Source organism: Alligator sinensis, unplaced genomic scaffold (genome assembly GCF_000455745.1).
Source record: "Alligator sinensis unplaced genomic scaffold, ASM45574v1 scaffold502_1, whole genome shotgun sequence".
NCBI lineage: Eukaryota > Metazoa > Chordata > Crocodylia > Alligatoridae > Alligator > Alligator sinensis.
In genome coordinates, this window is record NW_005841896.1 from 1,648,294 (window position 1) to 1,672,790 (window position 24,497).

Consider the following 24,497-nt stretch of genomic DNA (forward strand, 5'->3'; position numbering starts at 1 on the left):
CCCCCCCCCCCCCCCCCAAGCATTGCTGAAAACTGAAAAGTGAACCAGTCTAGAAGGGTTTACTTCAGGGTTCTCTGTTGAAGGACATGGCATGAGCTGATATGTATACGTATATTAATTCCATTTGGATTTTTCTTCTCTGTGAATGACAAAACAGTTCTTCTTTGTGGTCCATTTCTGCCCACTTGTTTTGGTAGCTTTGTAAATCTAATTTGGAGACTTCTCTTCCCACTGCATGCCATCTGGGTCTTTTTAATTTACGTGTTTAATATCTCCCGTTTACTGCTCTTCTTCATAGCTATAAACATAATGACAATAAGCTAATAGGCCCGCTAAACTGCTCTGGCAAGGAAGCATTGGCTTATTGTGAGAATTTACTCCTCTCGAACTGGGAGAGGTGTGATTCAGTAGGGAGGGAATCTTCTAATAGAAGAAGCTGAAGGGCAACTTGACTAAGTTTAGGACCTGGCATGTGCTTCTTATTCTTTTTTTTTTTTTTTTTTTTTTTTTTTTTTTTTTTTTTTTTTTTTTTTTTTTTTTTTTAAAGCTAACTGGTCCTTTATAAAAGAAAAGGAATCGGTGGGACAATTTTAGAGTCCTTGATCATATTAAGGCAGTGTCTCTTAGTAATTAGAACAAGGTAGAGAGAGACTCATGATCCTCATCTGAATGCCACTTGCTCTTGGCCAGATGACAGAACTGCTCTGTGAGTGGTAGTTTCTAGGAAGACTGTGGTAAGGTTGATCACAAGTTTTCAGACAAGATGATATTGTTTGGCAGGTCTTGTGCAACCTCCCGCTGAACTAGTCCTGATGTGCCTGCAAAAAGGAGAACTTGTATTTAGACATACATTTCATGCAGTACATAGAACAAGCTCTTTGAATCTAAGATGTAATAGTTCATACCTTGAAAGCATGGTGGGATGCTTCTTAAGCTTTCCCTTTAGTCAGTCAGACTTCCCTACAAGTTTCACTGCTTCTAACAGCATTTTGGAGGTACTTATGTGTTTTAATTGAAGAGATACCAACAAAGTCCATATTTGACTTTCAAAATGCCAAACTCGCTTTAGATAGATGTTAGTCACTAATTTTTCTCTCTTATTCACTTTATAAATGGGTAACTTAATTGTTCTCTCCACTACTATCTGCTGCTAGGTAGTGTACATTCTGATAGCTTTTAGCATGTTAATCTATGTGGACAGGTCTTGAACAGCTGGAAAGTTAGACACAGGCAGCTGTCATTTGGAGGCAGAGAAGTGCTGAATTTCTTCATGTCTACGGACAGAGAGAGCCATTCAGGTTTTCTCTGTTCTATGTGGAACCCTATGTTGTTTAACACTTTGGCAGCATTTTTTTTATTACTTGGGTGTGCGTTACATGTGTTGTGCGCTTTTTTTTTTTTAAACACATACCATTTGTAATTCAAAATGCCTTATTTTTTTTTCCTGTCAAAATTGATATTAATCATGTAACACTAATAATACAGAAACCCAACCAGTTCAAATAAGCTGAAAGGGGATGATTCCCCGTCACCCCCAGTGTCTAGCTTCTGGCGTCAAAATGAAGTTAATCTACTGGAGAAACAACTAGAAGAGGGAAAGTTTGTTTTGTTTGTTTGTTAATATTAAAAAAGCAAAGAAAACAGCCTCTCAGTGACTTTGAACCAGACGGTTGGGTAATTGTCATGGTGAAGTCTCTCAACATTGAAAACAATATCTAAAATTATGGTCTACATTTTTAGCTTCAGCTTTGTTTGCATTGCCTTTTCTCATGTATTTGGAGGACTGCCATCACTCAATATAATTTATTTTACATGATCAGTTCACTTCAGCTTGTTTGCAAGCACCAAGCTACTTAGACTTATTTATGGAGTGGCATGCAAGCACTCCAACCTCAGCTTGACATGCTTGGTGTGGTGGATAAAATGTGTGTGGAATTTTTCACCACGATTTTTCTGCTGCTTTACACACACACGCACACAACCCCTCCATCAAGCTTTATCTGATTCTTCTGTGTTTTTTATGATCATTCATGAAGTCTTGTCTCTGAATAGAAAAATCATCATGTCACTTGTTACAGGTATAACATGCATGTGCATTCTTAGCAATGCTGTAATAGTTGAGTTGGAATCCTGATATTTTGAACTAGAAATTTCAGTTTTGTATTGATTCTCATCAGTTTTCTTGTAACCATATTAGAACTTAAAATGAAGTAGGTCCGAAGCATCTGTTAGACATCTTCTGGATCAACCTTGCAGATGGCTGGGACTAAGTGGCTGAGTATTGCTTATGCTAGAAAAAACAAATTAAGCTGACTGGATTTCAAAGGCTTTGAAGCAGCTCAGTGCTCAAAGGTGCTCAGTTATTTTTTTTTTTTTTTTGGCAGTCTTAAGTTAAATTTACTTAAGTAAAGTTGAGTTTACTTTATTAGAGGCATAAGGCTCCTCTTGTAACCTTCCTGTGAATAAGACATGTTTGGCTGGCTGGCTTTTTTTTGTGGGTTTTTATTGGACCACACGTGGTGTGCTGCTTTTTAAGGTTTTTTAATTTTTTTTTTTCTTCTAAACAAAAGAAGCTTCTCCTGCATCTCGTTAAATCTTCCTTTTCAGTTCACACTTGCACTCAGAAATCTAGTATACAACGATGGTACAGCATGCAACATAGCCCAAATTAATTATTTGTGTTTTGAGGCAGTGCTATTACCTGCATAAAATTGGTAATGGGTTGTGTAGGGATCAAACTTTCAAGTATGTGCAAGTAATGCTTGAAGCAACAACAAAAAAAAGAAATCTGCATAATAATAATAATTAGGAATATGCTGCAGCTTATCCTCGCTGTGATCTTTGCTAACAATAAGGAACAGCTTAGTAATAGGCATTTGTGGCATGAAATGCACTAAGAGAAACCATGAAAGTCATGTGGGGGGGAAAAAAGTTGCCTTTTGCATAACGTGTTATAGTAACCAGACAGTGTCTTTGAAATCAAATATTAAAGAATATGTTAATCACACTTTTTTTACGTGTGCGAAAGCAGTTGTCAGAACACATTTAATCCTAGTGCCAGTACCCAACAGCATAGAACTATGGGTACCACACATTAAAAATAGGAGTTGAATAAGTTAAATAGAGCAAATTAAGTCTCCCACCTTGCATTTACATTGCCTATTCTAGTATGTGGACCTTTACGACAGACCAGTCAATGAGCAAGGGCTTGATAGTTCAAGAATGGCAACCTCCTCTTTCCCCCCCCCCCCCCCACAGTAAGGAGACCTATTAAAGAAATCAAAGGCTAGCATGGCAGCAAATGTTACAGCATTTGAAACTAGATTTGAAGTAAGCGGTTAACAGGAGTTTTGTTTGTTTGTTTTTTTTAATAAGCAGACAACATAGAAGCAACAAAAAACCAAGCCAGGTTTGATGTCTATGCACCGTGGCTGTACCTGTAGGAGTAGTTTAATCTGGACACTCTTAAAATATTTAGCAAGTGCAACTGGGTGTCTTAATTTCCTCTGTGTGTTGAAGCATCAGTCGATAATCCAACAATATTCACATATGTTAGGAGGAAAGCATAAGGAGAATTAATCTCTCGGTTGGGCATCAAAATATTTCACCCAATGGTGAAATAGGGCCACAAAAACTTTTTTAAAACTTTAATAGCAAGATGTTCTGACTTAGTTAAAGAGATCAGATTTTCTGTTTGCCACAGTCACCAGATTGCCAAGCCTGGAGGGACCCCACTATGATACTATGAATAAAGGTGCATCTTCCACCTCCTTTCTGCAAACCCTATGAAAAGAATAACTGGTGACATAGGACTCCAGCCAGGAGAATAGAGCCATGGATTCATTTTATAAATGAATGTGTGAAATGCTGCACATCTGGAACAGGATCAGGTCATGACAATCCATGCAGGACACTACTGTTATATGGATGTCTGTAAGGACAATATCAAGGTAGCTATAGATCGCATACAAGCTTAATAGGAAATAGTGCCATCAGAGGGGAAAAGAGTGTTCCATATATTGCTGATGATACTAAAAAAGGAAATGGCAAATTTCCCAGACAGGTTTACTGAAGGACCAGACAAGGAGGGATACGGGAAATGAGTGTCAAGTGAAAACAGCAGTGTCTCTTTCTGCCAACATGGCATGTAGAATTTCACTGTCATCCTGATTATCTAATACTAAATTCCTAAAGTTGCTACTTGCACATGCTTACTTGCTCTCTTCCCTTCTATCTAGAACCTTCCCTTGGACTCATCACTCCGTGGCTTCCTGTGTCCACTACAGGAAAAAACAAACAAACCCCAAATCCCAAACAAACGTCACATCCTCCTAGAAGTCACCTCATTCCAAGGGTAAAAACATTCTGGATCTTCTGGTGGTGAAGGACTGATATTTTCATTGTTGGTGGAGTTGCATGTATAGTTACGGGGAGGGCCAGTCATGCTGCCTGCAGTCTAAATTTTAATTGCAGTGGGTCTTGTTTGGAATCCTGAAAGGAAACGATCGAGATCTTGAAGAGTACATGTGAAACTGTGGGTGCAGTTAAAAGCACAGAAGTAGCATGAACAGAAATGCACAGAAGTGACTATATATAAATAAAAACTTGTAGTGCTGCTGGGAGCTGAAGACAAGAAAGCAAGTATCTGGTGAGAGTAGTGTGTGACTTGATCAATACATTTGTACAAGGTGGGATTCCAGTAGGCACTGAAAAGATCAGATTTTGCCCAAATTTTACGGGGTAGGATAACCTAGTACAGCCTGTTCTAGGAGAACTTCCTTCCATAGGAATTGGCAAACTCGGCATCAGGTGAAAGCTGACAAGTTGGTTTTAAAATGCTCTCCACTTTATTTAATGAATGCAAAAAGAGTTAAGTCTGGTTCGAGTTCCATGGTTCTCAATGTTTACATTCTTAAATTCATGGAAGTAGTTGCCCATCCATAATGGAAATAGAGAAGTCTACACTTCTAATAGCAGCAAATTATGTTTTATAGCTACACTCCTGCCATGCAATCAAGATCACTATTGTCTGCTGCGATAGGTTATTAAAAAACAGTAGCCAGGCTTCTTTTCAAACCTTTGTTGTTCATCATTTCTAGGTGCTCTTGGGACCTATGGGACCATTGTTTTCAAGGCATATTATTTGTTTAAAACAAGTTGGAAACAGTTCTCCAGCTTTGGGGGTGAGACAGAAGATGAAAGACTGAATCTTGGAAGTTATTTAGCTTTAATTGTGCTTTGAACACAATAAAATTATGCTGGATACATAGTAAGGGCAACAGAATTTATCTTCTTCTCGGTTGGTATTCAATTTTTATGTTGTATTCGTGAAAGATAATAAAATATCAATCTGTTTGCTGTAGCCACTCTTAAGAGACTCTTCTTACAGTGTAGAATCTTCAAAAAAAATTCCTTTTAAGAGCAGTGCATTATTAATAAAGTAATCCATTAGGTCTGGCGATAAAGGGTCACAGAAGAGTCTGAAATATGTTTCTTAAATGGTTAAGAAATTTATCATGGTTGGCGGATTAATTGATTTCATTTGGAAGCTTTTTTAGGTTTTTTTCAGATTTAGAGACACTAGAGACAGTTGTGCACTATTTGTAAATGTGAATTTCCTGTTCAAAGTTTTGTTTAACCTAGGCCAAATAATTAGGCCTACAGCAAAGTTAGCTTTCATTGGAAAACTATCAAAGTGCTACTAAAGAATAAGTACTCTTCTAGCACTAGTACTGAGTGCACCTTTTAAAGCATTTTATCTTTGGTAAAGCCTATGAAAGTTTATGGCAAATAAGATATTTTATTTTAAATCAATTCAAATCAGAATAATGGCATTAAGCATGGTGGGGTAAAAGGAGAGAATACGCTACAGATATTGCAAACTGCCAAACAGTAAAACTCTAATGGGTCTATATGTTTTTAAAACTGTACAGAACTGTCATCATTTAGAACACAGAAATGTTATTTTAGATAGCATAAAAATTGTCACCCCATTTCCAGTGTGGTAAACTGTGCATAGGGAGTGATTTATTCAGTAAATGTAGCACCTATTCACTAGTAACTTGAGGGGAAAAGGGGAGAGCTATAACACTTTTCCACAAAGTAGACTTACAATTTGGCTTATTCATGGCTTGTGAATGCTCTACTGACTGTTAATGTGTGTGGGTCTCTTTCCCGCTTAACTCCCAGGTCCACAAAAAGTTTTCAAGACTGGCATTGGGTATCGCTTCCACAAATATATAAACACAAAAGTTTTTATCTTGTTGTGAAAATTTTTGCAAATAAAATTTGTTCAACAGTATCTATGAGCTGCATAATGTGCATTTGTACAAAGGAATTTATTTGAATGATCACTGGTGAATTCTTTTCTTTTGGTATTTAGAGTTGTAATCTTGCTGATCAAACTTGAAAAGATGTCTCTGGGAAGCTAAATGAATGCTAGGTAGTTGTGGGCTTCAACAATTATGCTCTGTTCCTAAAAGAGAAAAGTGTAAGATTCATGCATATGTATGAGTGAGTGAAGAGAATCTGGTTCAAAATTTAACAATTATGCACCTCCCCATGTAAACATCCACTTGGGGCAAAGCCAGGGATGTTCCTAGTTGGTTTATTATGGGTCTGAGATATAGAAATGTATTCCAGAGGACTGCATTTCTAATAAATAAAAAAAAAGCATAATGAGAATGTAACTGGGAAGGAAGACAAAAGCAGCCATGCTTTAAATTGTTAATGATGGTGCCAGTGACTGCAGCTTTACCACAGCTGTTTAAATTGATCAGCTAGTGAAAATGTTTTGTTTTGGCACTTTCCCTGTGTATGCAACCTTTTCAAAGGGGAACTGTGAAACAGTGCTTAGAGAACCAAGTATTCTGGATTATTTAAAATGTGCAATTTGTTTTCCACTTGTAATACTTCAGACAGGTATTCAGTTCTCCATTTGTTCCCCAACTTGCAATTTATTGATGGCTCACACTAGATGGTGCACCTCACATTTCAGCATTGCCTCTCTATCCAGTCTGAACTTTTTTTGTCGTTATGGAGCTTGGACAGAAGAGCAGAATGGCACTTTTAAAACTTGAGGTATATCACTACAATTTACTGTTTGTTCTTGACAAACACCTAGTGAGAGAGTGTTCTTCCAGATCCATGTCACCTGCTACCTGTTTTATTTCTAGGCTGGTTCTACCTTTTAGTTAGTGTGGATCAGCTATTGTAGTCATTCTTGTAGTATCTAGTTTCATTCAGTTGTGGCAGGTAAAGTCCCCAGAACCGAAAACCACCCCTCCTCCCTACCCCCTTCCCCACCCCCAATAAAAATCCCATCCTCAATAAAGCCATCTTTGCTCAGTCTTTATGTTTAAAGCAGCTTCTGAAAGGGGACCCTTTACTCAAGATTGTGGCATCTGCTCAAGAAGGTTCATAATAGTATCTAGCCAGTGTGGAGTTATGTTTTCTACTTCGAAGAGTTTTTCAACGAATAAACAAAGATCAACTACTCTGTGGGCTTCGTTATCCCATTGTTGTTCCTGAAGATGTTTGAAAGGAACTTCAAGGATGGATGGTGTTGTATATGTCTCAGATAATCCTGGCATCTCAGTCCTACCTAATATGTTTATAGTTAGGGATACTTAACGTTATTTATTATTATAGAATCCATTATATATTCATTTTTTATCCTCCTTTATGGAAAATGATTTCTCTAAGTACCTTGTTATGGATATGAAAGGCTGTAGTAGGCATCAGTCTCAAACCCTTTGACCTGTCTGCACAGAATGCAGCTCTGTTTTGAAAAGGACTCTCTTTATATCTGTTTTTACTCCGTGCCCTTCCATTCATTTGCCTATACAAACCAATAAAGGGTAAAACTAAAGTAACATAAATTGGTCTGTCTTCCTGAATCCATGTCTCACTAATGTACCCAGATTAACTCAACTGTAAATTGTCTCCTTTGGATGTCGTGTCTTGCTAAAAGTTTCCTATATGATTCATGATTTGGATTGCTTTTAACAGCTATTGGCTAAGCAATATGGTAAATGTACAAGGTGATGCAATTGGCATTAGTGAGAGGATGCACAGGAGCATGTAATGCAGTCAATACTACATTAACTACTGATGCCCAATTACAGAAACTGGAAGAGTGGCTTTTAGGAGCATTAGGACTTGCAGAAGAGCTGAGATCACCTGCCGCTCCTTGCCTAAAAGCTTCACCCTTTATGCGCTGGGATCAAAGCAAACATTTGGTTGCTGTTTTGTCATGTATAACAACGAAGGTTGGGTTTTTTTCTTCTACAAAAAGTGTCACACTGATGCTTTTAATGCATGTAAATCTAAATCAACATATTTCAGGCTTCTTCCATCTCCTGGGGCAAGACTTTATTTGAATAAAAACTCTTTAACTATCTCTACTTAGTGTCTCTTTCTCTGCAACCTACTACTTTAGCCATTTTTCATTTAAAGGAACACTAAGTGCAGTTTAGAGTGTCCTATTTCAGTGTGTCAGACAGAACAGGACTTTTTTTTCTCTCCTCTGTCTCCTGCCCTTTCTCTAATCTGTGTATGCTTGAGACATCAGCTGCTTTAAAGACTCCAGAAAGATTGTTCTAAATACAAATAGATACCATATGTTTGAGTGTATAGTAGGACCTCCAAGCAGTCCATGTGGAAATTAAGGCTGTATTGTTTCTATCTTCCTTTTAAAAACATAATTGTAATAGACTGAATTTTTATAGGGACTCTTAGTACACAACAGCACAGCATGCATCTTTGGACAGACCTGAGTACTACTGCGATTCTTGATCTGCTTTAATGGGAGTAATGTTACTTTTGTATCACAGTACTAATAAGTCACTTGACTTTGAGAGGATGTGGACATGATGCAGTAAGAACAAATAAACATTTAATACAAAGGACAGCTGCCATGTGGCTTAAGATTCATTTTAGTATTTGTCTTGTGAAGACACATTTTTGTCACTTTACATTCCTAGAGGTCTTGCCAACATAAAGGAATTTCTTCCAAAATACATCGGTTTATTAGACCCATTTTACAGATGGTGAAATGAAGGCACAATGTACTGACACGTTATACCCATCTTTCTTTTAAAATCCGATTGTGATAGACTGAATCTTTATAGAGGCTCTTTCGGTGCTCTTACAGCATATCGGTCATCTGTACCGTACTCCACAGTACAGTACACCTCTCCTAGAGAAGTTGTGGAAACTTTCAAGAGCAGGTTACAGATGCACGAGTGGAATTGTTTAGTCAGAGATGATCCTACCTTGAGCAAGGGAATTGACTAAATGACCTTGTGAAGTCCTTTCTAGCCCTACTTTCTTATGATTCTATGATGTACCTAAACCAGAGATAGCAGGGAGGTTTTAAAAAGTGAAATTCAAGTACCCTAGTTAGGGTAGTCTAGATGTCTCTGGCTACACAGCACTGGCTCTACTGCTCAGGTGAGTGGAAGCTGCTCAAATGGTCACTTCAGTCATGGTGAAGGAGAACAGAGGCTGTGGGCCTCACTACTCTCTGTTGTGAGCAAAATAGATGGGGTGTGGTAAGTGGGGAAGAAGAGTTTGAATGGCCTTGGCTCCCCTGACCAGGTGCAGAACAGATTAGTTAGGCCCGCTAGTCCATGACAAGACTGGAAGCCACTTTATTATTAGTAATTCTCCTTTTCTAGTCTCTTGCTGAGATAGTACGTCTTCTCGCTGAGTTTACGATAGAGTTACAACGTTGTCCTGTGTGCTTAGGTTACCACTAGGTTAGTCTATTTCTGGGCATCACAAAAGTTGGATCCATTTGATGACTTGCCCCCTAACCCCCACTCTGAAGGCTAAAAAAAAAAAAAAAAAAAAAAGAGAGAACTCTTCTAGAACGCGTTTTTCTTCCATGCATGGAAATGCCAAGTTCCAAAACACTTCTTGCCTACATGGTCTACAAAAATATCCTGACATGGTTATAGTGCAATGTGGTATTGTGCGGTAGCTGGTGCTGCTTTATAGCTGTGGCCTAACATTTCTTTAGGCAGTGGTTGTCAAAGTGAAACTTGCAGGGTTGCTACCATCATTACCCCTGCCCTAGTTAAAACTTCTGCATATTCAACAAGCCTGAAAGATTTATTCCTCTGTTGAAAAATGGCAGGGGGTGGTAGGAAGCATTGCTATTTTTAAGAGAACTGTTGCTTTCAGTTCCTGATCGATGTTCTTTTGAACATCTGAGGGGGAGGGGAGCAGAAGGTAACCTGCTGGCTTGCCACCTTTTAAGCACATTAGCACAAGGAACACCAGCTTTGAAGGCGTGAGGGAACTTTATCTGAGCTCTGCTTTTAGAATGGTCTTAATGTCTAATGCAGACTAGTGTCCTACCCTTGATGCATTTCCCACACTGTACAAACAGGAGTTTAAATCTCTAAAGTATCCAGCAGGGCAAGTCAAAACATCCTTGAGTAACTTTTTGTTTAGTCAATGTTTTCTTGTATTCTGACCACAAGAGAATAGATGTATAGCCCTTACGTGCAAAAATGGTGTCCTTGTGTGACTGCTAGAATACTTAGGATGTGTGTGGTTTGTATTTTTTTTGGAAGGCCTAAGAATCCATGTGCAGGAATTTAGAGACTGAAGAAGCTTTAACTTTTTTTTTTTTTTTTTTCCTTTTCTTTGTTCTTACATCTCTCTCTTTAATTTGGATTAAGTAGAAAATGTAACAGAACTGCCACTTTAAAAATGTTTATGTTCAGGTATAATCGATTTCATTGGCTTTCTTTTTTTTTTTTTTTTTTTTTTAACATGCACTCTTTAAGTTGGCTGCTCAGTGAAATTTGTACATTCATAAAATAACTGATTGAAAAGCAATATTTCAGATAAATACAAGCCAGCGATCTATCAGCAGTTGTAATAAAAGCTGGGCTTCAGGCTGTGATTTTATTTTGAAATAATAAGAATTGCTTTATTCTTTTTACTTGAGTTACCATGGTAATTCTGTCGTGTAGCAGTGTTATATTGATTTAGAAAGTGGACAGTAATATTTCTTTTGTGTTATTCTGTTTCTAGGGGTTGATTTCTAATTTCCACTTGGAGATTACTTTTATAAATTTCTTAAGTCTTTCCACTTTTTTTCTCTAGCAGTGTAATTTTCCTCTCACACATTGCTATTTTCTGAGCTTATTGGTTTGCTCTTATTTTAAATTAAACTTGCCGGTTTCAAATATTGAAATGACATCTTTGTCTGTGTCTGTACTTCAGTTTAGCAAAATATTACAGTCTGCTGTTTTTATGCTTAATAATTTAAGGAAGGCTTTATGTCTGCCATCAGTGGTTGTTGGTAACTTATGACTAAACCAACACAAGCTTAAACCTCTGACATTTTAATATTAGTGTAATGGTCCTTCTGCCCTGCATACAATTCTGTTTTAAAAAAGAAAATCTACGTTGCATATATTCCAAGAATATATTTTAACAATTAAATTCTAAAGAGATTCGTATGAACTAATAATTTTGATTGGCAGATGACTACCTTAGGGTTCCATAGCAGGTAAGATAACCATCTGTCTCGTCTTTCAGACGCATTCACTATTTCTCAACCTTTTCCCCCTTAAGTAATCTGTCATACATCGAAGCATCTCTAAATTAAGCTTTGAATAGTGACCTGTATTTGTTTTCACATGCACATGAATAGAAGGATCTGAAAAATCATTAATAAAAACACCATACCTCTCAATATTATGTCTATCAGAAAACTGAATTTGGGCCAGTGTTCTATCTTGGGAAATAAATTTTAAAAACCTGCTGCTTCCCATCCCCAGGTAGCCTTCCCTTGAGGAGGAAAAAATATGGTAACTTTCAGCTCCTGGAGCTGGGAGAGATGGGGGGAATGAATATCAGACATCTCATTTTTAAGATGCATTTGTTCATCACTTATTCTATTTTAGAGCATACAGAGTGATCCCCAAACCTACTGAATTTACCTTTCTACAATGTGAATGTTGCTCTTTAAATGCTAAGTGATGGCCCTCTGTCACTCTGAAAACTCCCCAGTAGGTTTTCTGGTCCAAATAATGGGACAGAGAACCAAACGCTTGCACTGTTCTTTTTCAGTTTCATCCTTGTGAGAAACTCTACATTTTTCTTCGCCATGATTGTTGATCTAGATGTTCTAGAAGGGGAATTTATGCCATATTGTAGAGGATATGTTGTTGTTTTCATATAAAACTTCTATTTTCATGAAAATTCATTTTTACTGGAAAATCTGCCTGTCAGATCCCTACCTGAGAGTACCTTAACTTAATAGAAAAAAACAGTAATTTTTCCTATTCTTACTTCATTTGACTGCTTTTGCCAAAAAACCAAAAAAGGCAAAATATGGCAAAGGAGACGGTTTCCTCCCCACGCCCCCATGGTTTTTGAAGGATGCTTATTAAAACACAGCTTTGCAGGTGACATAAAATTTAGGGACATGCAAACTGTTTCTGTAGGTCTTTGTGTTAAAATGCATAAGCTGCAGCCTTTCACAAAACATAAGGCTTTTATGCATGCAACTTGCTGTGCAGGTGCTGCCTGCAGTGCTCTATTTGGGATCAATGATCCACAAACCCTAAAGCCTTCAAATAGGTCTTGACCTGTGAGGCTATTAAAGCCTTTAGAGCCTTTGTGGCCCATCAGGTGATGTCCGTTACACATTAGTTTGTAATAGCTCCAGAGTAAATAACTGATTTTTTTTTTTTAAAGTCAGTAATTATCTCTCTCCAAAATAAAGTGCAGTGACTTTGAATGCTAAAATGAATTTGTAAAGTAATGCAAAAAGAGATTGCTTAATGGTAGTGTCTGAAGTGAAGTCTCAGTGCTCAACTCACTAATGTTCTTTTACTTCCTCTACTCCGTTTCGTCAACTTTTTTCCCCTGAATTTTGGCTCATTTACAGTGTGTTTGTGTTACTGGAAACTGCTCCGTCGACTGCTTTCTTTTTTCACCTTTGCAACGATGTGACAAACCAAACATAATGGGTCACTAAAAGAGGAGTTCTGTTGTTTTTTAAATCCCATCCCTGCCTCTCGAATGAGCTTGAACTGATTATAGGCATGCTTTTAATATGTGCACAGTTTTGAGTAATGCATTGTTATGTGCCCTTGGGAACAATCTTGCTCTGATTGGAGAAGGGACTAGACGACCGACCAAATGGGCATTTTCCAATACAAATTTCTAGGAAACTAATCTACTTTATGACTTATGAGGTACAGTGCTGGCTGCAGACACCTGAGTCAAGGTTTGAGGTTGCTACCACCTGCTTTAAGATGTAATTTTCTTTCTTAGTTCATTCCATTATGACTGTATGATGCATCTTCTGGGACTGAGTAATTGGCTAGCTCAGAAGTAATCTTTATTTCCACTGTAAAGATGTTTACAAACTGATGCTGTAGTATCCCTTTAAAACCCACTGAGAGTCTGATTAAAGCCTGAAGATTTTCTGCAAATACTGTGTTCTTCCAGTTGACTTGCAAGGGTCAGGACACTGTTTGCAGTTTTAGTTGCTAAGAATTAAGTTAAAACTGATTTCAAATGCTACTCTGTATGTACAGCATTGATTGAACTGATTTCAAATGGCAACAGTAACTTTATACCATAGTATGTGTGAACTCCATCTAGTTGAATAGAAGCTGAATGGACATGGTCACTTGTGACATGGGTCATGAAGGTAAATGTGTTCTTGCAGTCTTCCTCTTGTGTTCCACGTGTGTGAAATACCAACCCCCCCACCCCCCCCCAAAAAAACCCCGTAGCTGATGTTTGGGGTGTGTCCAGGGCAAATCCAACATACTCTTTCAAGAATGCTTATTGGTGCACGCCCAGCATTGCTCTAATAGAAGCTTAATTTCACTAAAAATGCTGGGAATGTAGGTCAAGGAATTGAGAAGTAGGGCTAGAAGGGACCTCTAGTGGTCATCTAGTCCAACCCCTGCCACAGGCAGGATCATCCCTGTCCAAACCACCTATACAGGTGCATGCATATGATTCATACAGACCGTAGGGATGTACTTTTCTAGCCTCTTTTGTAAAAATATGCCCTTACAACTGATATTGACTGTAGCTCCCGTTATCTTGCCCAAGCTTTGGGTTTTCTGGACCATGTTTCCATTTACTAGCAAAGAAAAAGAAAGAAACCAAAGTTATTTAAAGTCCTTCAAAACAGAACCTTATAGCGTATTTCCACTTCTGTAGCTGTGCTCAGCAGGGTGATGGTGGGAACTGAACTATTTTAGTGCCAGTAGCCCTGCAACTCAGCCAGTGATGTTCAAGTTCCCACAAGGACTTTTTGAAGAGAGAATTAGTTCACCTGAGACAAAGTACAAGCCTGAGGAAGTTCTTGCTCCCTACCATTTCCCTGTTGAGTTCTGCTTCTGCATCTTGCACTTTTCTTTCAAATAGTTAAAATAAGTAGGTTAGGGTTATATTCCACTCGCATTAAAACAGTGGTGGGTAAGGTCTTACCCAAACCTAACAGACACTGTGGTATAAGTCAGTGGTTTCAAACTCATTTGGTCTCCTAGACCAGACCTAAACTGCTGAACTCCTCACAAGTCAGATCTGGACCCATCTCTGATAACATTGCGGGTGAGCATTGTTAACTCCTGTGGCTTCCTGAGCCGACACAGCAGCTCTGTCACCCATGGCAGTTAACACAGCCATCGCTTGCACTTCTGATGCCACTAAAATGAGTCCTCAACAAGGACTCTATATCCTGGAATTAGGTGATGGGTCTGGCTCCTGCTTATCCTGAGCCCTCTAGGAGCCCTACAGGACGGAAGAGAGAGCTTTACAGGATGAATCTGGCCTGTGGGCTACATCGAGGATAAACTTTTAGATCAGAAATTCAAAACAAAGTTTAGATTTTTTGGATGCTTTTTGTTTGGATCTTTCTGTAACTAGATATTAGTGACCACCATTACAGAGGATTATCACATCTAGGCAATTTGTTTTGGATTTATAGCTGTCTGTCATGTTGGTATCTAAGTGCTGTTCAACAAGGAGCATTCCTTCTACTCGATATTTAAGTTAACATAGGGCTTTTGGTTTCTCATCCATTCCCTTCTGGATTTCCTCCTAATATTGCCTGGAGGTGATGGAAGGGAAGGAAGAAAAGATTGTGGGCTGAGACTGAACACCAAACTAAAGCCTGGGGCCGTTTTTCTCTTGTGACTGTTATAAAAGCCTTGCTTTGGAGGAGATGATGGAAGTGCTGACAGACTCTGAATTAGAGCAACAAGAGAGGCACTGCTGTAGTGTACATCTCAGCTTAAATTGTGCCCGATGCTATTTCTGTGTTCCTTTAAGCAGAGTTACAGTGCAGCATACAGAAGAACCTTGTGCTATTCATGTATCTGGAGCCATGACCATGGTAAGAACAGGTGGCCCAGGCAGCACTCTGAACAAGCTAGAGAGAGCATACCATATTTCCTGATTGGGTAGAGAGGAGGGAAAGGAGATCGTTCTAATATCATTTGAAAGTGGTAGACATTTGATTCAGATGGAACAGTTCATTGTAAAGATGTGTCTTTTCCTTTAAAAAAAAATACCCAGGGACTTACTAGCCCTCAGTCTGGTCCCTTTTCCAAAATAGAAATATACTAGTATCAGGCTCTTTGCAGTTTAACAGTTGTGTACTTTGCTTTACACATTGTGTTAATTTTGCATGCAATAAACAGAGCACTTTAATGTGGTGTTTCTCTTTGTCAGTCTTTGCTTTTTATCAAATGTTATAGTTTAACAAATGTCGTTGATCTTATTGTGGCAGGCAAGGTTCTTTGAGTAAATCCGGTATCTTTTATTAGACCAACTGAAATAGTTGGAAAAATTCTTCTTTGCAAGCTTTCCGGTACAAATGCCGTTCCTCTGCCTAACGAAGGACATTTGTACCTGAAAGCTTGTGAAGAAGAAATTTTCCAACTATTTTTTAGTTGGTCTAATAAAAGATACTAGATTTACTCAAAGAACCTTGTCTGCCTATGTCCTTAAACCAACACAACTACAACCTATACCCCTGAAACACATATCTTATTCCAACACTGATGCCACACTTACTTTTTATTTTGTCTTTTTAGTTCAGCATTTATGCTTGGAATACCTGGCTTGCTGTCTTGTTTAACCAGCTCCTTAGATGCATTCAAGTCCCTAACTGTGACTTAATCTCTATTTTGGTGATGCCCACAAGGAAAAAGATTTTTTTTAACCATAGACAAAACTGAAACCTTCACCAAGTTAATCCCTCTTGAGGCTGTCTTAACATATCTGTGTTGACAGTAGTAATGGGCTTAAATTGCAATGGGGAAGTTTAGGGTGGATATTAGGAAGACTCTTCTGACTGCGATGGTATATAAGTACTGGGACAGATTATCTACAGAGGTGGTGGAATCCCCATTTTTTGGAAGTTTTAAGTGGAGGTTAGACAGACATGTGGCTGGGATGTTTAGACAGAAATGTTCTTGCCTTGAGCAAGGGACTGAATTCTTGAAGTCTCTTCCAAGTTATTTTAATCATGAAAGTGTGGCTTGCACATATGTATTCTTCTCCTTAGATCAGGGGTGGGCAAAATAGCATATTTGGCCGGCTGGCCAGACTCCTATTTCCCAGCAGCCCCGACCATGTGGCTGGGGCTGATTTCCATGGAGACCCCAACAGCAGCTGCATTGTGATAGCGCCATGGTTTCTGTGGACACCAGCCCCAGCAGCGCTGGCAGGGTGCACAGCAGGGTGTAGAGCTACTCTGGAGCCCGGCTGGGATCTTGTGGTGGTGATGGCGAGATCCAGAGCTAGGGAAGAGCTGCAATCTGCAGCCTGAATGCTCCAGGCAGGGGCGTGCAGAGAGAAGATCATGGCTGTGTCCCAGCTTCTTGCAGAGGTGACAGTGTGGTTCGGAGCCATGATCCACTGCCTGCATGACCCTGCCCGGGCAATGCAGGCTACAGATTGTGGCTCTGCCCTGGCTCTGGATCATGCTGTCACTGCCACAAGATCCCAGCTGGGCTCTGGAGCAGCTCCGCACCCTGCTGCGTACCCTACCAGCAGGGGTGATGCTGGGGGGAGGCATGGAGAGGCTATAGCCACTCCAAAATTTCCTGTAGCCACCCCTTCCAACAGCGCTGCCACTACTGCTCACCCTGCACTAGCAGTGGCAGCTGAGCCCGCCCTGCTTCCACCTGCAGCACAGCCTGCCCTCAGCCCCCTGACCAGGAAGAGGCGGGCACCGCTGCTGCCTGTCAGTGCTGTTGGGGCCAGTGTCCACAGAAACCCCGGGCCTGTGCTATCACAGCATGGCTGCTGCTGGGGTCTCCAGACCCAACCACATGGGCAAGGGGCGCTGGGAAATGGAGTCCACTGCTGGCTGGATCTGGTCCCTGGGCCAGACTTTGCCTGCTCCTGCCTTTAGATAGTTTGCTTTCCTGATTTTTACAGCCTCATTGTACATGTTGGTGCTTACTAAAGGAAAATAAACAATTCTCAGACTTAACTTTAATTTTTTTTTGTTAAGATCTACAAAGCAAGCCAGTTTTGCAGATACCATAATGGTTTGAAAGGAAACTCCCATGTTGTTTCTTATATCAGTTTACAACTGAAGTGGCTTAGAACAACAAGCTGTCTCATTTCATTCCATTTAAGTATAAAATATTCATAATTATTTTAAAATGTAATGATCTCACTTATTCAAACTTGGCTTGTTTAAGTCTCAACAAATATCTATTAAATGAAGCCAAGTCTAAAGACTATTATGTACTTAAATTCCTTGTACAAATTTAAAGTGTATTGTAGCTGACAATATTAATATGTAAGTGCAAAAAGAGTTAGTGTTCAACCTGATCCTTGCATTTCATGACTTTGAGCGATTGGAACAACTTTTAGTATCTGAAAGAGTTTATGGTACTAAAAGCTGAAGTGTCTTTCAGTTTGCTTTAAGCAAAAAAGCAGTCTTACTACTGTGTGCTCTTTGTTTCATGCAAACTCTGTTCATTGCTGACAGCAGCTGCTATCTAGCTGTCTTTGCTCTTTGTCAGGGACATCTCTCCCCAGTGTAGCAATAGTCGTAACTATTTGATAGACATTGAAAAATACCTATTTGGGGTTGGTTTGTTTGGGATTTTTTAAGACGCTTTGGCTGGGTCCAGATGAGTGGCTGTGCAGTATGCAGTGCTACAGACATGTCTGCGACGCCACGTACTGTATGTCTTGTTGTTTTCCGTACTGCAAGGGAGCAGCACAGAGGGGTTTTTGTTTTTTAGGGAGTTTTGTGTTCCCTGGATATCCAGGGATGGCACACACGGAGTGGTGCACACAGTGGCAATATGCGCTGCCCAAAACCAGACCTGGCCAGCAGAACCTGCGCTCCAGTGCTAGCTAGACTCTGCATGGTGGAATTGCTGCTGCTGCAGCCCCAGGAGGACCCCAGGTAAGGCTGCTGGGGCCAGCCCAGTGTTGGCCCCCAGTTGTCCTCAGGGAACCAAATGTCTACGCACATCTGGACGTGGCCTTTATGTCCTGAACTAAACTACTTCCATTATGTGGAAAAATCAGGGCATAATGTTGTATTACTGTAGTGCCTGGAGATCCAAATCAAGGTTGTAGTCCTAGTGTCCTTGGAGCTGTATGTACATTTAATAAGAAACTGTCCCTTGCCCAAAAGAAATTAAGTTTTTATATAGACTAACTTAACAAAGGATTTGGAGTAGCAACAGAAGCAAAGAGATGGCTGAGCTTGGAATAGAGCCCTTGTCTCCCAAGGTCTGCTTCAGTGCACTGGGTCCTGCTACTTCTGAACACTTGAGCTCAAGTTGGTTTTGAGAGAATTTTTCACACTAGATTTGTACCAAATGCTAATCTAGCCAGGTTTCTAGTACCAAAATGTAATTTGTTTTTAATGTACACCATGTGCTTCCACACTGCTGAATTTGGTACATTTTACAGTGTATTTCCATCGATGGTGTTTCCCTCAAGCAAGCATAAAAACTGGAAGACCACCATGAGAACTAAATGAAACCCACTGTGCTGGAAGATCTATTAACCATGTTGTTTTAAAATGCAGCTCAAAGATGTGTAACCAAGCCAGGGAGTACCCCTTGAAAATAGGAATATAATATAAACAAGACTCTCTAATTAGGATGGAGTGTGTGTAGAGGTACTTGCATTATGTCCCCTTTCTTCATGGTTACCAGATGAAAAAGGAAATGGGTGGGAGAGGAGGACATACCATTAATTTCCTCTATACTCCAGATGAATCACTGGTGTAAATAATTGAAGTAGATGAAAGTAAATTATACTCTGGCCCTGGGGTTGCAAGTTTTAAAACAAGCAGGGAAAAGTAACTTCAACTAGTCCAAAGGCCAAAAAGCTTTTAAATTGTTTAATGAGCTGTTTTAAGTGATGCATAATCATTTATACTGAGGAGACCCAGGAAAACTAAACACTAGTTAGATCTGTAATTGTTTGCATGTTTTCCATAGGAACAAAACATAAAGAGAATGAGATTAATGGACATCCATCTGTCCTTACATCATCTCTTCCTTGGCCTGAAGTACATTTATGAAGCGGGGACGAATGTAGCTTAATGCTTTGAACAACTCCATGGTGCTATGACCAAGAACTAGCATTTGTCTGGCACTTGGCTCCTCTGGTGTGTCAACACTGGACGAATGGCTTCTGATTGCATTTCTAATGTAATTGAAAAGCCTATTGAAGACATGGGCCAACAAGTTTGGAGCCATTCTAGCTATCTCACCCTGGTGCTAGCTGGCCAGAAGCACAACCGATTTAGTCTGCCTGTGTGAGCACGATTTGAGAGAGAGGATTTGATGTAAAGAAAAGGAAGAAATGAACAAAAGGACATTTCTATGCATCTCAACCAAAGCTCTCTTCGAGCAGCCAAAACCTGTGACTGCCCTTGATAGCACAGTTTGCCTGTAAACTATATTTTAAAAAGAAACAGCTCTGGAGCTCTAGGGCCTTGGTTTTATGGATGGATGAGGATGTGCAGATTTGTCTTGTTTGTCCTCCCTATTCTCTTGAGAACTCCTGCATGATCCCATGGCAATTGTCTTTGCAAAGAAGAGCAATATTTATTCCTCCCTCTATTTTTGAATAAATAAAATTCCTGCATTCTTGTAACATTTAGCTTGGCCTTTTCCATATTTGTTTGCAGCATACCTTTTAAGTGATTAGACCCATTCAGGAGTGTTCGATGTGTGGCCTTGCTGTGTAAGTAATAAGCTCCTATAATGTCAATGACTCCTGCTCCTTAATCTGCACTACTATGGCAAATGCTTTTTATACACTTGTAAATTTAAGGGAAACAAATGGATTTTCTTCAGCTTGGGAGAGTTCTGCTTTCCAACCCCTTCAAACCCTCACTTTACCACAAATATTCATAACTTTTATATACAAATAATCAATAGAAGAAATTAGGTGCCTGAGCAGAAATGGGGATATTTAAACAAGATTGGACCTAGACTGCCCTCCTCCCCCCACAACTTATGGAAGGTGCTAGCTCTGAGGGTAGGCCAAGGAAAAAAAATATTTTAGTTATAGTTCAAACCAGTAGTGAGTCTATTCTTTCCTACTGTGCTCTTTCAAAGTTCTTCCAAGGAAGCTCACAAAGAACAGTTCTGAGTTTTGAAGTGAGAACAAAGTGTTAATTGTTAAATTATTTTCTGCCCCCAAAATCTAAGGGAAAACCATCTGAAAGATGTTAGTTGCATACAGAGTATATCTGTCTCCATCCAGTGTTAAGTAATCTGTTTTTGAAATCCTTTGTATTCTGTCCTTGGCAGTTCTCAATAGGCTTTTACACGCAAACAATATGGACTCTAGCAGGTGGCATTTTTGGCAAATGACCTCCTCTCAATATAAGGATATTCAGAAGTTGGCCTTTCTTGTCCTTTTCTTTCTTTTCTTTTCTTTTTTTTTCCCCTTTTAGGACTATTAAAATAAGAGATTGAGGGCAAACATATCACTACGGCAGAGATGCACGAAGATGTTAGACCAGAGAAAAATCAAAATACTGGTTACTAGAGAATTCAAACATCAGTAAAGAATATAACTTAATAGCTGCAGATATTAACCAGCAGCAGATCTCCCTCTAGAAACAAGTGCTACAGACTTAAAATGGCAGGTCCATTTCTGTGGCGAAGGTTAATTATACCAGTGGTTCTGCAACTTGCAGGCTTTTGCTTCTCTGTTCCAGTCTCATTTGCTTTTTTTTTATGTGAACTGCGGTAACATGCACAATTTGTCTCTGTCTGATTTTGGTTAATTGTAGTAGTAATTACTAATTTCCAACCCCTGACCTGTCTTTTAATCATGCTTTTAAAAAAATGGGCTTTTGGTGCCATTTTAAAATTTGGTGTTTTGGGTTTTTTTTTAATTTAGATAAATTATGCTAAAATGTTCAAGAGCATGCTGAACAGCAAGGTCAAAAGCTTTATCTGTGCAGTTCCCATTTTCTTTAACACATTTTTAATAACTGTAGAGGCTTTCTTTAACAGGGGGCTCTTGTTAGAACGATGTTAAATCTCTCCCTCTTAGGCCAAACTGCTGAGAGCGCACTAGCACATAAATGATTATGGTTCTGGATCCATCTCTGCTGTTGGAGATAGATATGGGGCCAGGTTCCTTCCCTCCACTCAGTACAATGCATTTGAAAGAGTTACCTTCATTGCAGGCACTCTTACCCAGGGACCTTTAGGAAAACAAAACCAAAACAAGGGAAGAAGGGGAACAGAGACTCAAATTTGTTCTATTTTCAGCTTCCCTCATGATACCTAAGGCCAGCATTTTCAAGAGCTTGATACCCAACATGCTGAGAATATGGTTGCCTGGTTTAGTTACTCGATTAGAGCTGGGCTCACTTGGAAACCATGCCACCTGTTTGTGGGAACAGAGCCCTTCTGAAAATATTGACCAAGGAATAAAGTTGTACAGAACTCCATTGCTGCTGTCTTCTGCCAGGTGCTTAGGGCAGGTAAGGATTACAAGTTCCCATTCTCTCTACTCCAAGGGTGTGGATGCTGTATAACCCTTGTAGGCAGGCCCTTGGTATCAACAGCCCCAAAGCTGCCTTGTATTACAAAAGGCAGGTAAAATGTTCTTAATGTAGCATGGTGCTTTGTGAAGACCAGTTTCCAGATGTCTTTGCAATTTAAAGTGACTTGCTGCCAGCCTTAAGATAAAGCTTAAAGTATTTTTTTAAATACTGCAAAATAAATAGCAAAGCCCCTTTCTCCCCCTCTTTTGCCCCACCCCCCATTTTTTTTCTTTTGACTTATTGTAGAAAGTTGTAGTAAAATTCCACACAAAGTTAATTTGTCCCCGTTTATCCCATTTCCAATTCTGCCTCCAAGTGGGAAAGGTTAATGGATTTGGGGGCTTTCAAGTTGGAAATGGCATTAAACAGCAGTTAGGTGACCAGCTTCTGTGGCTAAGATTGAAAATGCTTGCCAAAAATCTTATTGTATTTAAACCTTTTTGTGCAAATCTTTGTCAAATATAGAAATGATTTGCCTACCTTTTTTTCTTCTTCCTCTTCTTTTCCCCAACCATTTTCAGTTCTGCATCTGGTTTAATATAATGGGTGTTTGCATGAATGGCTTAGTTAGCCAGAGTGGTAATAAAACACTTTAAATTTATTGTGACATTTGGATTTAATTAAAAAGTACACACTTAGAAAAGTAAAACATAATGTAAAAAGAGAGTCAGGAAGGTTTTTCTCCTTTTCTTCCAAAAAACTAATTAGAGTTGTATTTTAAATTGTTTATGTGCTGCTAATCATTGCAATAAATCATTTATACTGAGAAAGACACACTCTAATGTGCTTGTGTAACTGTTTATGCTCTCAAGTTTCTATCATGAACGAATTGATCTGGAAGTGAATTTATTAACCACTAGGGAAGAAATCATTAGTGCTTTCTCTAAATATTCCCCAGGTACATTTTTATTATAGTAGTTTACTGTTTTAACTAAAAGTAATGTTACATAGCCTTGGTTGTAATTATGATGCAAATTCCCTTTCCATCACTCAGAAGGAAAGAAACTGCCTTTTCACCACTAATATTTGTCACTTCTTTTTCAGACAATAGTGTGTTTTGCTAAAATTTAGATCTGTGTTCCTGGTGGAGCTACTGGAGGAACATTTTAATCATGTTACACAACTCCTTGAGTGAGTTTAAAAATGTATTCTTTGCAACTCAGTGGTCCTTGCTCAAGTACCAGGTTTACCCACCTGATTTAAGTCCCTTCTAATAAGTGCTTTCAAAGAGCACAACACCACACCCTGGGAGGTAGCCAAGTATTGTTGTTCCCATGTTACCAATGGACAAATGGATATGCCACATGTTGTGGCTAACCCAAGTCAATGGCAGAAACAGGACTTGCCAGCTCCTAATTCCATCCTTAATCGAAAGTGGGGATTTATTGGTAGTCAGGATCTTTGCTAGGGATTATAAAATGATTGTGGAGTTGGCAGGGCAAGCACATAAAGAAATGGTCAAAGTGTTCACAATTTAGAGTGCTTTGAGTCAGTCTTCTAAAACCATATTTTGTTAAATCAATGGTCTGATTTTTTCAGATATGGATTATCTGCTGCTCCAGTTGATATCAGTGGGATTTGTGGAATCCTTCTTCCCCCCCCGCACAGGTTTACAAGACACTTGAAGTTGCTGCTACTGTGAACCCTTTGACCAGTGTGACTAGCAAAGAAACTATCTGTTGCTGACTTGCAGAATTAGATAGATGGGGTGCCCCCTGCATTTGTTTCATTTGGAGAGCGACGCCCCTGAGAGAGTGAAATGATTGAGAAGGGCTAGGGACAGACATTCAAAAAGTTGGAGCCTGAATTGATTCAACCTTTGCAGGTTAGTCTAACCTGCAAACAGTGAACTGGTTTGTAACAGAACAGACATGCAGGCCCATGCCTGCAGTTGCTCAGGCCAGGAGCTGTGGGTGCTAGAGTGTGCTCTCGGCTGCAGGGAAGCTATGTTGTGGGGGGGCATAGCCAGTCTAGGCTGAACTGGCCAGAGAGAGGTTTAATTTCCCCCTCCCTGCCCCACTGGCAGGGGCCCAAGCCAGGTCTTCCATTTGCGCCCCCCTCCTGCTGCAACAGTGGGCACCATGGCCCCTGAGACAGAGGGGGGCAGGGAGGGGGAGTTAGTCTCCTCTCTACCCCCACTGGCAGCTGGGTTGGGGCCCCCTCCCCCCATCACCACTGTGCTCACTCCCTGTGGCGGAGTAGGCCCCTGCTGTCCCTTCCATGAGACGACTGAGGGAGGGAGAATAATTCTTTCCCTGTCCACCCCCAGGGGCCCTACAGGCTGGCTGTGCCTCCGGGCTACCGCAGCAGGAGGGGGCAGGGCCCTTGGTAGGGACAGCAGCCCATCATAATGTTTGGCAGTATGAGCCCCTTCCTGGCAGGGGCCCCCGTTGCAGACTAGGCAGAGCTGTGGCAGGCTGCATGTGGCAGCATCGGGGCC

At 39.9% G+C, this 24,497-nt stretch overlaps 1 protein-coding gene across 4 annotated transcripts in view; it reads left to right on the forward strand.

Moving 5' to 3' along the window:
• The window catches only part of LMO1 (LIM domain only 1), a 99,846-nt gene that overhangs the window by 18,982 nt on the left and 56,367 nt on the right, over positions 1-24,497 (forward strand). The window contains exon 1 of one of the 4 annotated variants that reach the window (XM_006018223.3): positions 4,337-4,354. The exons of the other annotated variants lie outside the window; for them this stretch is intronic. The gene's annotated coding sequence lies outside the window, so the exon portion shown is untranslated. Of the gene's footprint in view, positions 1-4,336; positions 4,355-24,497 lie in introns of those variants that run through there. 4 annotated transcript variants of the gene reach the window in all.